Here is an 11,411-nt window from a genome sequence, read left to right on the forward strand (position 1 = left end):
CTTTAAGTAAAAGTGTTTTAATAAATTCAAATATGTCATGTAACTTGTACTCTGATGCACCTGCTGCAGGAGCTTTCTATTCCATACAATATATTTTTTTAAAGAATTCACATAAGATTCCAAGAATATTTTTTGTTTGTTTGTTTTGTGACTGTAAATGGGAGTTTGGGTGTAAATGGGTGTTAACAGGGAAATAAAATATTTGATAAGCCTTAGTCTCCCCAAAGTCATACCCAAAGTCTCCCTTGACATGGTCTAACAATATAGGCTTCATAAAGGCATAATTTTTGGAGATATCATCCTCAGATTTGAAATGAAGCATGACCATTGGTTATAAGTTGCAATAGTATATTCACATAATTATGTTATTAATATTAAAATATTCATGTTTTTTATACATTTAATAAATATATTCTTAATATTTGTTGTTTTTATTTTTGAGCTTATATATCTCAATATTAATAACATCTGATTAATTTTGAGTTTTAAACTTGAGCCAAAACTCTCAAGCTTTCTAAGGTTATGTGTCTCAGAATGACTTTTATTTTGGGTAGGCAAAAATGGGGGCTGTCTGGTTAACTCATAAATACGTACCATGGGATTTTTATTTTACAAAAATCAGTGTTATATATTTTTTTCTTCGGAAGCAGGAGAGATAAACATGCAAGTTTCCAGAGCTGTTTCTGAGCTGCAGGGCGAAATAAGGCGCCGGCAGAGTGGGCGGGGTTTACCCAGTCTAGAAAGTTCTAGAATCTGTGGGAAAAAAGCGCGAAAGAAGCAGCACTTGAATTTCTGACTCGTCGTCAGTGACAGAAAAGCTCCGTTAATTCTCAAATGTACGTTTATTTACACACGGCTTTGTCTTGTGGTTGTATTTATTTTGTTTTCGTCTTTGTGTTGATTTCTTTCACTTTTTGCCTGAGAGGAATTCAGCGAAAACGTTTCCGTGAGAGCTCCCCGACCGACGGAGACGTTTTCACAGCCGTTACAGACTACTACTCAAATTTACGTTTCTTTATACACGGCTTTGTCTTGTGGTTGTATTTATTTTGTTTTCGTCTTTGTGTTGATATCTTTCACTTTTTGCGAATTCAACGAAAACGTTTCCGTGAGAGCTCCGACGGAGACGTTTTCACAGCCTTTAACGTTATGTATTTGTCCCACCCGTGGCCTCTGCTGGAGTTTCCATCTTGGAATCGCGGATCCTTCACCAACTGCTTATCGGGACTTCCAGAAAATCAGTAAGTAAATTTACCATCACTGACGTACTATATATGTATATAATCTACAAAGTCTAGGTCGTCCAGTTGTGTAAATGGGGTCCATTGGATCCCATTGCGTCTGTTGTCAGTGGCTTGCCGCATGATCTAACGTTAACTTAGTCGGCCGCATGATCTAGTCGGCCTTCGAAGAGGAATGGTAACGTTAATCGAGAAAGTAGACAGCCTTGACTAACTCCTGTTGGGACGTGAAATGCCTCTGTCTGCTGGCCTTTATGTATGATTCTACATTGCTCACTGCACTTACAGTTATTCATTAATGTGTACATATTGTCCCATCCCCTAACTCCTATACTCATGTTCATAGGTTTTTAGTCAGGATCAATCCTGACTCCAACAAGTGCACTGCCAAGGAGCAGATGAGCAAGACGACTGGGAGAGTGGTGAAGCGGAAGACTTCATACATGAACCCCCATGTAATATCCTTCATCAGGGACTTCACGGAGTTCTATTTGCTAACTGACTAGATACAGGTGAGGTTCTGATAATAGCTTTAATAATAATTATAATATAATTAATAATATAGGTATATGTGGGTATAATATTATTAATAATAATTTGATAATAATAATATAGGGATGCACAGATACCGGTATCGATATCGGGCCGATACTGAGCTCAATGTACTCGTAAAAATGATTTTTGTACTCCGATACCAACAACCGATACCAGGCATGTAAACAGTGTTTGTGTTTAACGCGTGAGCTGGTCGAGCGCATCCCTTTAACCAGACGTCATTGGAAAGTTTGTAGTTCAGTGAGATGTAATTGGCAAAGAAAGTCAAACAAGACATAATGTAGCTTATCAACGTTAACTGAGAGAGAGAGAGAGACTTGTTGATTGCTCTTGATTGACTAAATCATATATGCAAGTAAAACATAAACTGTTACTTATTAGGGCTGGGTAAAAAAATATAGATTTTTTGATTTGAATCGATTCTCATTCTTACAAAACTGATATCGATTCTTAAACATTTTCATAGAGACATCAGTAGCTATATTACTAATATCAGTGGTACGCCTTCATTCATAAAAATATTCCATTAACATATAGGGCTGGGTAGGGATGGGTACCGAAAGCCGGTATTAAATGATCATGAAAATCGGTTCTGCTGTCAGTACTTGGAAAAATACATGTAATGTTATTATTGCTATAAAGACGTTTTATCTCGCCAGCCATTTCTATATAGGCTACCATAATATTAAACCATTTGTCTGTGATGCATTTTTGCTATTCGCAGTCCAAGAGAGAGAGAGAGCTCCACAGCGCGCACAACATGACAGCCCTAATGAGTGATGACGGAGGACTGAACTAAACATTCAAATGTACTCGTAAAAACATTCAAATGAGTGATGAGAAAGAACTAAACATTCAAACGTAGCTTGGTTACACTTCAGATTTGTGATTAGTCTGATTTTATTTTAGATTTTGGCTTCCAAAGATTATAATAATAATATATTTTATAATATAATATAAGATTATAATAATAATATATTGAGGTAAAACCATTAAAAACTATAGCTGCATTCCCTTCACAGCAGTAGGCTACGCTCTCATTTTTCCCTAAAACTCAAACGTAACGACAGAATCAGATTCAGCATTCAGTGATTGTTGTAAAATGCAGGCTAGCTACTGTTGCTAAATTGCGGGACACGTTTAATAATAAAAAGAGCTATTAATAGCACAAAAATATGCTCATGAGATGCTGTTCCCAAGGTGGCGCGCGCGCTCCGAAACACACCGCAAAGAGATGAGCAAATTTTCGGTTTCATGTGCAAATGATTTTAATGTTTACGTAAACAAAAAGTGCACATTGATGCTAGGGCTGAACGATACATCGAATTTTCATCGTCATCGCGATATGAACTCGCGCGATGAACACATCGCAACAGACAGCCTGACACGATGAATAACACCTGGTTCAGATTACAAGATTTTTGTGTCTGTTACGATAGTCACGGTGTCAGATTACACGATTTTGACTCCTAAAATCTTGTCGTGTCGTGGACAAGAAACATGTCAGACTACACGTTGCTTTCCGACCAGTCATCGCGTGCCGTCACATGCACACATTCACTCGCACGCGCACATTCACTCGCGCACACACACACACACACACTCACTGAGTATATATAGATATATGACCCTCACTCACTCACTTGCGCTCACTCACTCACTCGCTCGCACACACACGCTCACTCGCACACACACACACACACACACACACACTCATTGTCCTCGCTCACTCACTCACTCACTCGCGCACACATGCTCACTCGCGCACACACTAGGGCTGCACGATATGAGGAAAAGCTGCGATGTGCGATAACATTGTTTAATATTGCGATGACGATATGACTTGCGATATTCAAATGTGAATGTTAGCTATAGCTAACAACAATTCCTGATTTTTTTTTTTTTTTTTTTTTTTTAATAGACATTGTAAAATAGAATATACTGTTCCCATGTCAGTCTTAGTGCTTTAATAGGTTATTTGCGTGATAGGTCAAACGTTTATTACCCTCCTGGTTCAGATTACGCGATTTAGCACGAGTGAGTGAGCGAGGGACAGTGTGTGTGTGTGTGTGTGTGTGCGTGCGCGCGCGAGTGAGTGAGTGATACGCGATTTAGCGTGAGTGAGTGAGCGAGGGACAGTGAGTGAGTGTGTGTGTGTGTGTGTGTGTGTGTGTGTGTGTGTGCGTGCACGCGCGAGTGAGTGAGTGAGCGAGGGACAGTGATAGTGTGTGTGCGAGTGTGTGTGTGTGTGTGTGTGTGTGTGTGTGCGAGTGAATGTTTGCGAGTGAATGTGTGCGTGTGACGGCACGCGATGACTGGTCGGAAAGCAACGTGTAGTCTGACATGTTTCTTGTCCAGGACACGACAAGATTTTAGGAGTCAAAATCGTGTAATCTGACACCGTGACTATCGTAACAGACACAAAAATCTTGTAATCTGTACCAGGTGTTATTCATCGTGTCAGGCTGTCTGTTGCGATGTGTTCATCGCGCGAGTTCATATCGCGATGACGATGAAAATTCTATGTATCGTTCAGCCCTAGCACACACACACATGCACGCACTCGCACACACACACACACTCTCGTCATCGCAATATTAAACAATGTTATCGCACATCGCAGCTTTTCCTCATATTGTGCAGCCCTAATTGATGCTAAACAATTTGTTCTTTGCTGTTTTTCAACATACAACTTGTTGAATTGACTTCATTCTGTAGTATTAGTACTTTTTGAAAAGGATTCTGTGATAACCGTGATAATTTTGGTCACTTTAATCATCTCATCATTTCCTCTCTAGTTATGATCAACTATGATCAACTAAAATCAACAATAATTGTGTTTTTACAGTTTAATATGCAAAAGTACAATTTTCTATTAAAAAAATATCTACCTCTCCCTCTCTCTCACACACACAATCAGATAGTCCTAGATAGATAGAAAGATAGATACTCTAATGATCCCGAGGTAACTATCTAACTTGGATAATGCGTCGTGTGTAGGTGTTAAATTTCAATCTTTATGGTCTTAAAATGTCTTAAAAAGGTCTTAAATTTGACTTACTGAAACCTGCAGAAACCTTGTAAAAAAACGTTGCCTTATGTACTCTGAAAATTGTTACGCATCAGCTGAAATAAAAACACTTTCAATAAACAAACAAAACTATCCAGTGATGAAATGTTTCCTGTGTTGACAAAAATCTTGTGCAATGTCCTAAACTCCCGGGATAATAAAACGTGTGCCATAGTCCGCTAATGACACATCCGATTCTCGAACTAATGACTCCTTTGAACCGATTACATTTAATGAATGGTTAAAACAACTGACCTGTCCAACACTGAACTCACGAGACGTCTGAATCGGTGTATAACAAATTGGTAACACTTTACAATATGGTTCCATTTATTAAACTCTAGTTAACTACATTAGTTAACATTAACTATTAATAAACTGCACTTCTACAGCATTTATTAATCTTTCTAAATGTTAATTTCACCATTTACTAGTAGCCTACATTATTTAAATAAAAAGTTGTATTTGTTAAAAGAACACTCCACTTTTTTTGGAAATAGGCTCATTTTACAACTCCTCAAGAGTTAAACAGTTGAGTTTTACCGTTTTTCAAAACCATTCAGCTGATCTAATGTGTTTTCTTCTTTAATTTCAGGGCTCCAACTAGGATTCTAGGTCTCCAAGGTCAGGGCATGCAAGAGGTCATAGACCTTTGTCAAGTGGCAGGGGAAGTTTATTTTCCTTTCTGTTTTAAATGTTCATGCAAATGTTAAATATTTTATTTTTTAATGTTCAATGTTTTATTTTATTTCAATACTGCCATAGTGTTATTTATTGCTCTTTAGAATGTGGTAATAATCAGTTATTTGCACGGATTTAAAGTAGTTAAATTTTTTGACCGTATTGTATCAATTTGCATTATTGTTCCGTCATAGCAACCAGTCATGCGGAACTAGTGAATGAACTAGTAACAGTTTGCTCTGTAACTTTACAAAACTTGTAATGAAACAGCCTCGTTTTGTAAAATCTTCTTCAGTCGTAAATTAAATTTAGCAACAGTGTAATAAGCGGGATAATAGACTTCACGCCATTAGACTATCCAAAGTTAACACACTCCGCTGGGCGTTGTGGCCGCATTATAAACATAGAATGTGCGTTAACTTGGATGGTATAATGGCATGTTGTCCAATGTCCATTATCCCTTTATGTTGTACCTGTTTTGTCATTCCTGTTCACCAAATGTTTTTAAATAAATAACTATTAACAATTTTCTTATTGTCTGCAGCTGATTGCAATGTTTTAGAATATGGGTGATTCTTTTAATGATGGCTAATATTAAATCAGTGATACAGTATTTAAATTGTACAGTGAGAAACTGAATTTACAGTGATTAACTGTTATCTACTGTTTATAGTACTGTATTGCATACAATACATAAAAAACAGTGCTTAATTGTTTTTTGTATGTAAATGCAATTGAAATCACAGTATTTATTTTTTTCTGGCAACAATTAGCCAGTAAAGTTACTGTAAATACAACTAAAATCACAGTGTTTAATTGTTTTTTATTTTACAGTGAATACACAAAATACTGTAAATGGAAGTACAGTACCCTTACTGTAAAACATATTCACAGTAACTTACTGGCAACAATTAGCCAGTAACTTACTGTAAATACAACTAAAATCACAGTATTTAATTGTTTTTGATTTCACAGTGTATACATAAAATACTGTAAATGGAAGTACAGTACCCTTACTGTAAAAAGTATTCACAGTAACTTACTGGCTAATTGTTGCCAGTAAGTTACTGTAAATTTTACGGTAAATTTTTTACAGTGTACAAAAATTGTTTTTGTCTAGATGGCTAATTTTGCCCTTCTCGACAACTGTGAGGGGGGTGAATTTTTTTATAACTCATCCGTTTAGATCATATTAAGCCTTAATATTCTGCATAATTAAGGGCGTGGCCACTTGAGTGACAGGTGGATTGCCGCTGCTGTCACTACTAGCCGTTTGTCTGCTGTCTGTTAGCCGTCATGTCACCTCAGCTAATCCCAGCCACTGAACTTGCCATCTCTGCCGTGTTTGTGCTTTTTTCGGGATTATTTCATTCAATTTAATACACGCAATATACCTTCGGCCACGCCGTTGGATTCATCCAGCGCTGTTTTTAGTTGTTTTCCTCTGTGAACATGCACTAATGGATGTTTTACAATTTCTTTGCTTTATGGAGTTTTCAGATTTAAAAACGTTTATAGATATAGAGGCTACACTCGTTCTGTGATACCGTTGCTCTCACGAAACAGATAGACTAGATATGCTTAGGCTATTTAACTTTTTAGTGTTAAAAAAAAAAAAACCGCGTGTGCTGCATGCACATGAATCACCATCACACACACACGCTCAGAGCAATATTGTAAGTTAGTGCATAATACATTTTTAACTAGCAGAATAATACAGCATCACGACACACACTGTCTCACTTTTAGCTATGTCTTTTAACTATAGTATTTCGAAGGGCAAAAACATGAACTCTATTGGCTTTACATCATCAAGTCAGCTGTCACTTTAGCTTGAGGACCTGTGCGGTCGCACACTTGGTACAGCCCTTGCAATGATATTGCCAGTAGCATATAGCATTAGCTCCTTAGCCTGAGCTAACTCGATCACGTCGAGCTAGGCTGGCGTGGTTTCAGCTACCAGGCACCTCAGCTCCACACACGACCCGCCTCTTTACCCATTTTCTGTTATCCAGGAGTGACGCGCTGCCAAGATGGTGGCAGCTGGCTCCGCCCACTTTAGGCTTAAAAAATGTTCTTCAGAAACCTACGGGTGACGTCACGGACAATATGTCCATATATGTTTTACAGTCTATGGTCTATGCTAATATAGCAGAGTCCTTCAGCAGTCATCAGTCTTATTCAAATAGCTACCTACCTACCTAGAAACCAGCTGCAAATTGAAACCACTTGCTGGATTACAGTTTCAGACTCAGACAGCCCATAACAAACTAGTTGCGTGTTTTATTTTCAGCTTTTCTGAGCTGGCAGACAAGCCAGGAACCTAAAAAAAAGCTAAAAAAGTGAAAATTTCATCCGATGTCCGTTTAAATATAAATTAATTTTTTTAATCAAATCCCTTTTTTTTTTTTTCACTCTACTGATAATATGTTGTAGTAATATACATGCATCTAGAGGACATCTCTTCAACAATGGCATGTTTTGTGGTGGACACAGTCGTCACACTCAAGTATATGAGTTTGTTTTTTAATTATGTTTTTTCCTTTGCATGTATTAGTTGCATAATGTGCTGTCAGCATCCACATTTTGAAAACAGAGACCTGTAAGGAGCACATCAATCTTCACACGTGTGCTGTGTTTTTTTGTGTGTGGTTTTTTTTTAAGTGTTTGGTCGAGCATGAGCAGATGCTCATTTTACTTATTTCATGCTAATAATGAAGGAGCTAGAGGCAGGTGGAGAAAAAAACAACAAAAAACACTGCTCTTGAAATCTCTTGGATAGCTGGGCTAAAAGAAAGTGACCGAGAGATACAATAGATTGGAACCCTCACTGTATACATTTTCAAGGTCTGAAATCATAGCTTACTTTACAACATAAAAGTTATTTTTTAACATAATGTAGCAATTAAAGGTATTAGCCATTTTGCCAACTTCCACTAGACTTCACTAGTTGGTGAATTAGACAGGCCCCAGTCCCTTCAAAACTCGCACTCTACTGATGTAGAGGATCCCTGTGGTGTGTTGGGGCTAATGTGTTTTGATCTAATTATGGTTACGTTTGCCAACTTGGAGCTATTTTACTACACATAGAAGCTGCATCAAAGCAGCAAATATACAGGGTGTTTACTGCTGAGATAAATTAATTTGCACTGGAATCACACAAGCAGGAAACAATGTATCACATGCTCAATGCTGATTATTGATTTACTTTCACAGTGGAGCAAAAACATGGTGCACACTGATTGACACAATGGAGAGGCAGTGTAAAGATCCTGTACACTCTTAAAATTAAAGGTTCCAAAAGGTTTTAATTTTTTTTTTTTTTTTTTTTTTTTTTTTTTTTTACAGCAATGTCATAAAGAACCATTTTTGGTCTCCCAAAAACTTTCAGTTATCAGTTCTCAAAAGTTTTTTTTTTTTTTTTCTCTTAGCATGAAGACCTAAAAAACCCTTTTCCACTATAAAGAACCTTTTGTTGAAAGGATAGGTTAATGGATGTTAAAAGTTCTTCACGGAACCAACGATGCCAACAAAAAAAAATCTTTATTTATGTGGGATCCTCTGATTTTCTTACTGCTTAATGGAAAGGAAGGTAGTCAATAATTTTAGCCATATTTATGGCTTATGGCTAATTATGGCTATAATTAAGACATTTATTTATTTATATTTTTCGCCTGTGAAAATAATTTCTTCATGCCTAAAATAGCTTGAATGTTATTCTACACCCTTGCTTCATTTAGTAGGCTATACGTGGATCCATAAATATGCAAATTTATCCCCGCCTCCACTCAATCACACCAGCTCAGACTACCTGATTCACTCGCTCAATTGCAGTAAATGCTACATATTGGCAAGTGGAAATATTGGTTTAATTCAGCCATAGGCCTATATGTTTGAACCAGAAACTGACTCAGAAGAAGAGTGAGACTTGGTTTGTCTAAAAGAATATTTGGAACAAAAACATAAACACTGTAAAAAAAAGTTACTGATTTAAATTAAATACAATCAACATGGAGGTTTAAGTCATTTCAACTTAAATTACATTAAACTGACTTAAGTTTAAACTTAAACTTAACTTTCAACTTATTTTGATGTTAAAGCAATGTAAAAACATGCATTCATAATTTATTGATCATATAATTATTTTTTTAAATACACATTAAAAAATTGATCTCAAGTGATATAAAAATAAATAATAATAATAATAATAATAATAAAAAAATATATATATATATATATATATATATATATATATATATATATATGCAGTGCAGGTGTGTGATTAGTAATTACGTGCAGGTGAGTGCCAGGAAGGATTATGGGGAATGTAGTGCAGATACGGTGACTTGTGACAGAGCTGGTGACCGTGACAATATTGATTTTATGGTCAAATTACAGTTAAAAATCCTACCAGATTTACGCTTATCAGATCATTTATCCGAGTTTATTTCAGCACACATGCCAAGTGTATAAAATGTAACAAATTGACAATCTAAAATGCTAACTTTTTAAGAAATAATAACTTTAGAGATGTACAAATGTTTATAAGTCCTTTGAAGTTCATAGAATATTGAATTAATGGAATTCGTTTTTTGTTGTGTTTTTGTGCTTAATGTCCATTTATAGTATAGTGTATTGTAACTACAATCTAAAAAATGCTGGGTTGTTTTAACCCAACTTTGGGTCAAATATGGACACACCCAAACGTTTAACGTAATAAAAATATTTAACCCAACGGCTGGGTTTGTCCATATTTGACCCAAAGTTGAGTTGAAACAACTCAGCATTTTTTTAGAGTGTGTAATGTCACTGTATATTTTCTATATTACTGAGAAATGATTAGGTTTGGAATACAGGTGGGTTTAGGGGTTAAAATACCTGTATGTATATAACAGTAAAATAAAACTATCCAAATGTATGTATAATATAATTCTAGCATAGATAGTTCATATTTAAATAGGCTACTGATACATTTTAGATGCTCTCAATACATCCATATTACTGCTAGCACAGAGTGTGGCACATCAGCTAGTGCATGCACAACTCAAAATGTTTCTGCATAACAGTATTGTGCAAGGAACCGTGCTAAAATAACTCTTCATTAATCGACAATCTGGCCCTCTAATCATAATTTGTCAAAAGAAATAAAAGGTGTGTTTTACCTCCACTAGTGTTTATTTCAGATGGCAACTGCATTGAATTGTATAGGTACGTTTTTGGAGTTTTGAAAAACGTAGGTTTTCATTTTACAATGAGCCTAGGTTGCGCATGCAAAAAAAAAAAAAAAAACACACAAAAAAACACTCATCATGCTAGTAAAGCTGTTCTTATAATAAAATGATTAGTATTTAACAGCCTAACCTCAGCTTTCTCAGAATGCTCATATCCTTTTCTGTTTTCATTACACCCAAACCTCTTTATCTACAATTAGCTCTGGAAGCAGTGGCGTGCACATACCTCCTCAGGGGCAGGGGTGGAAGGACCAAAAAGGGCAAAAAAAAAAAAGAAAAAAAAAAGAGAAGAGTTCCTTGTTGTTGTTGTTTTATCCTTTATTTCCTTGGCATTCTATGAAAAGACGTTGATGCAATTAGAATGCATAACGCATCAAACGAAAATATAGGGAAATGATGATAATATTACTAAATGATATTTCATTTACCAAACAAAACAGTGAGAATCAAGAAGATAATTATGAGGAATTCATGTTTAGTTTTGTTGATGTTGTAAATGTTATGTATGTAGTAGTATTTAATTTTTCTCCATTCTGTCATTGATGGAGTTTTGGTTCCTTGCCACTGTTGCCTTGGCTTCTGGCTTGCTTAGTTGGGGACATTTAATATTCAACAATATTATTGATCTGCCTT

The 11,411-nt window shown here is 36.1% G+C and overlaps 1 long non-coding RNA gene across 1 annotated transcript; it reads left to right on the forward strand.

Annotated features, from left to right (window-relative positions):
* Positions 1–1,155: 1,155 nt before the first annotated feature.
* On the forward strand, positions 1,156–5,936 carry LOC307171726. Its single transcript, XR_013823589.1, has 3 exons — positions 1,156–1,241; positions 1,588–1,753; positions 5,462–5,936. It is a non-coding gene; the product is annotated as an uncharacterized lncRNA (long non-coding RNA).
* Positions 5,937–11,411: the final 5,475 nt, after the last annotated feature.

The sequence above is a fragment of the Squalius cephalus genome (assembly GCF_949319135.1).
Source record: "Squalius cephalus genome assembly, chromosome: 14".
In the NCBI taxonomy this organism is placed as follows: Eukaryota; Metazoa; Chordata; class Actinopteri; order Cypriniformes; family Leuciscidae; genus Squalius; species Squalius cephalus.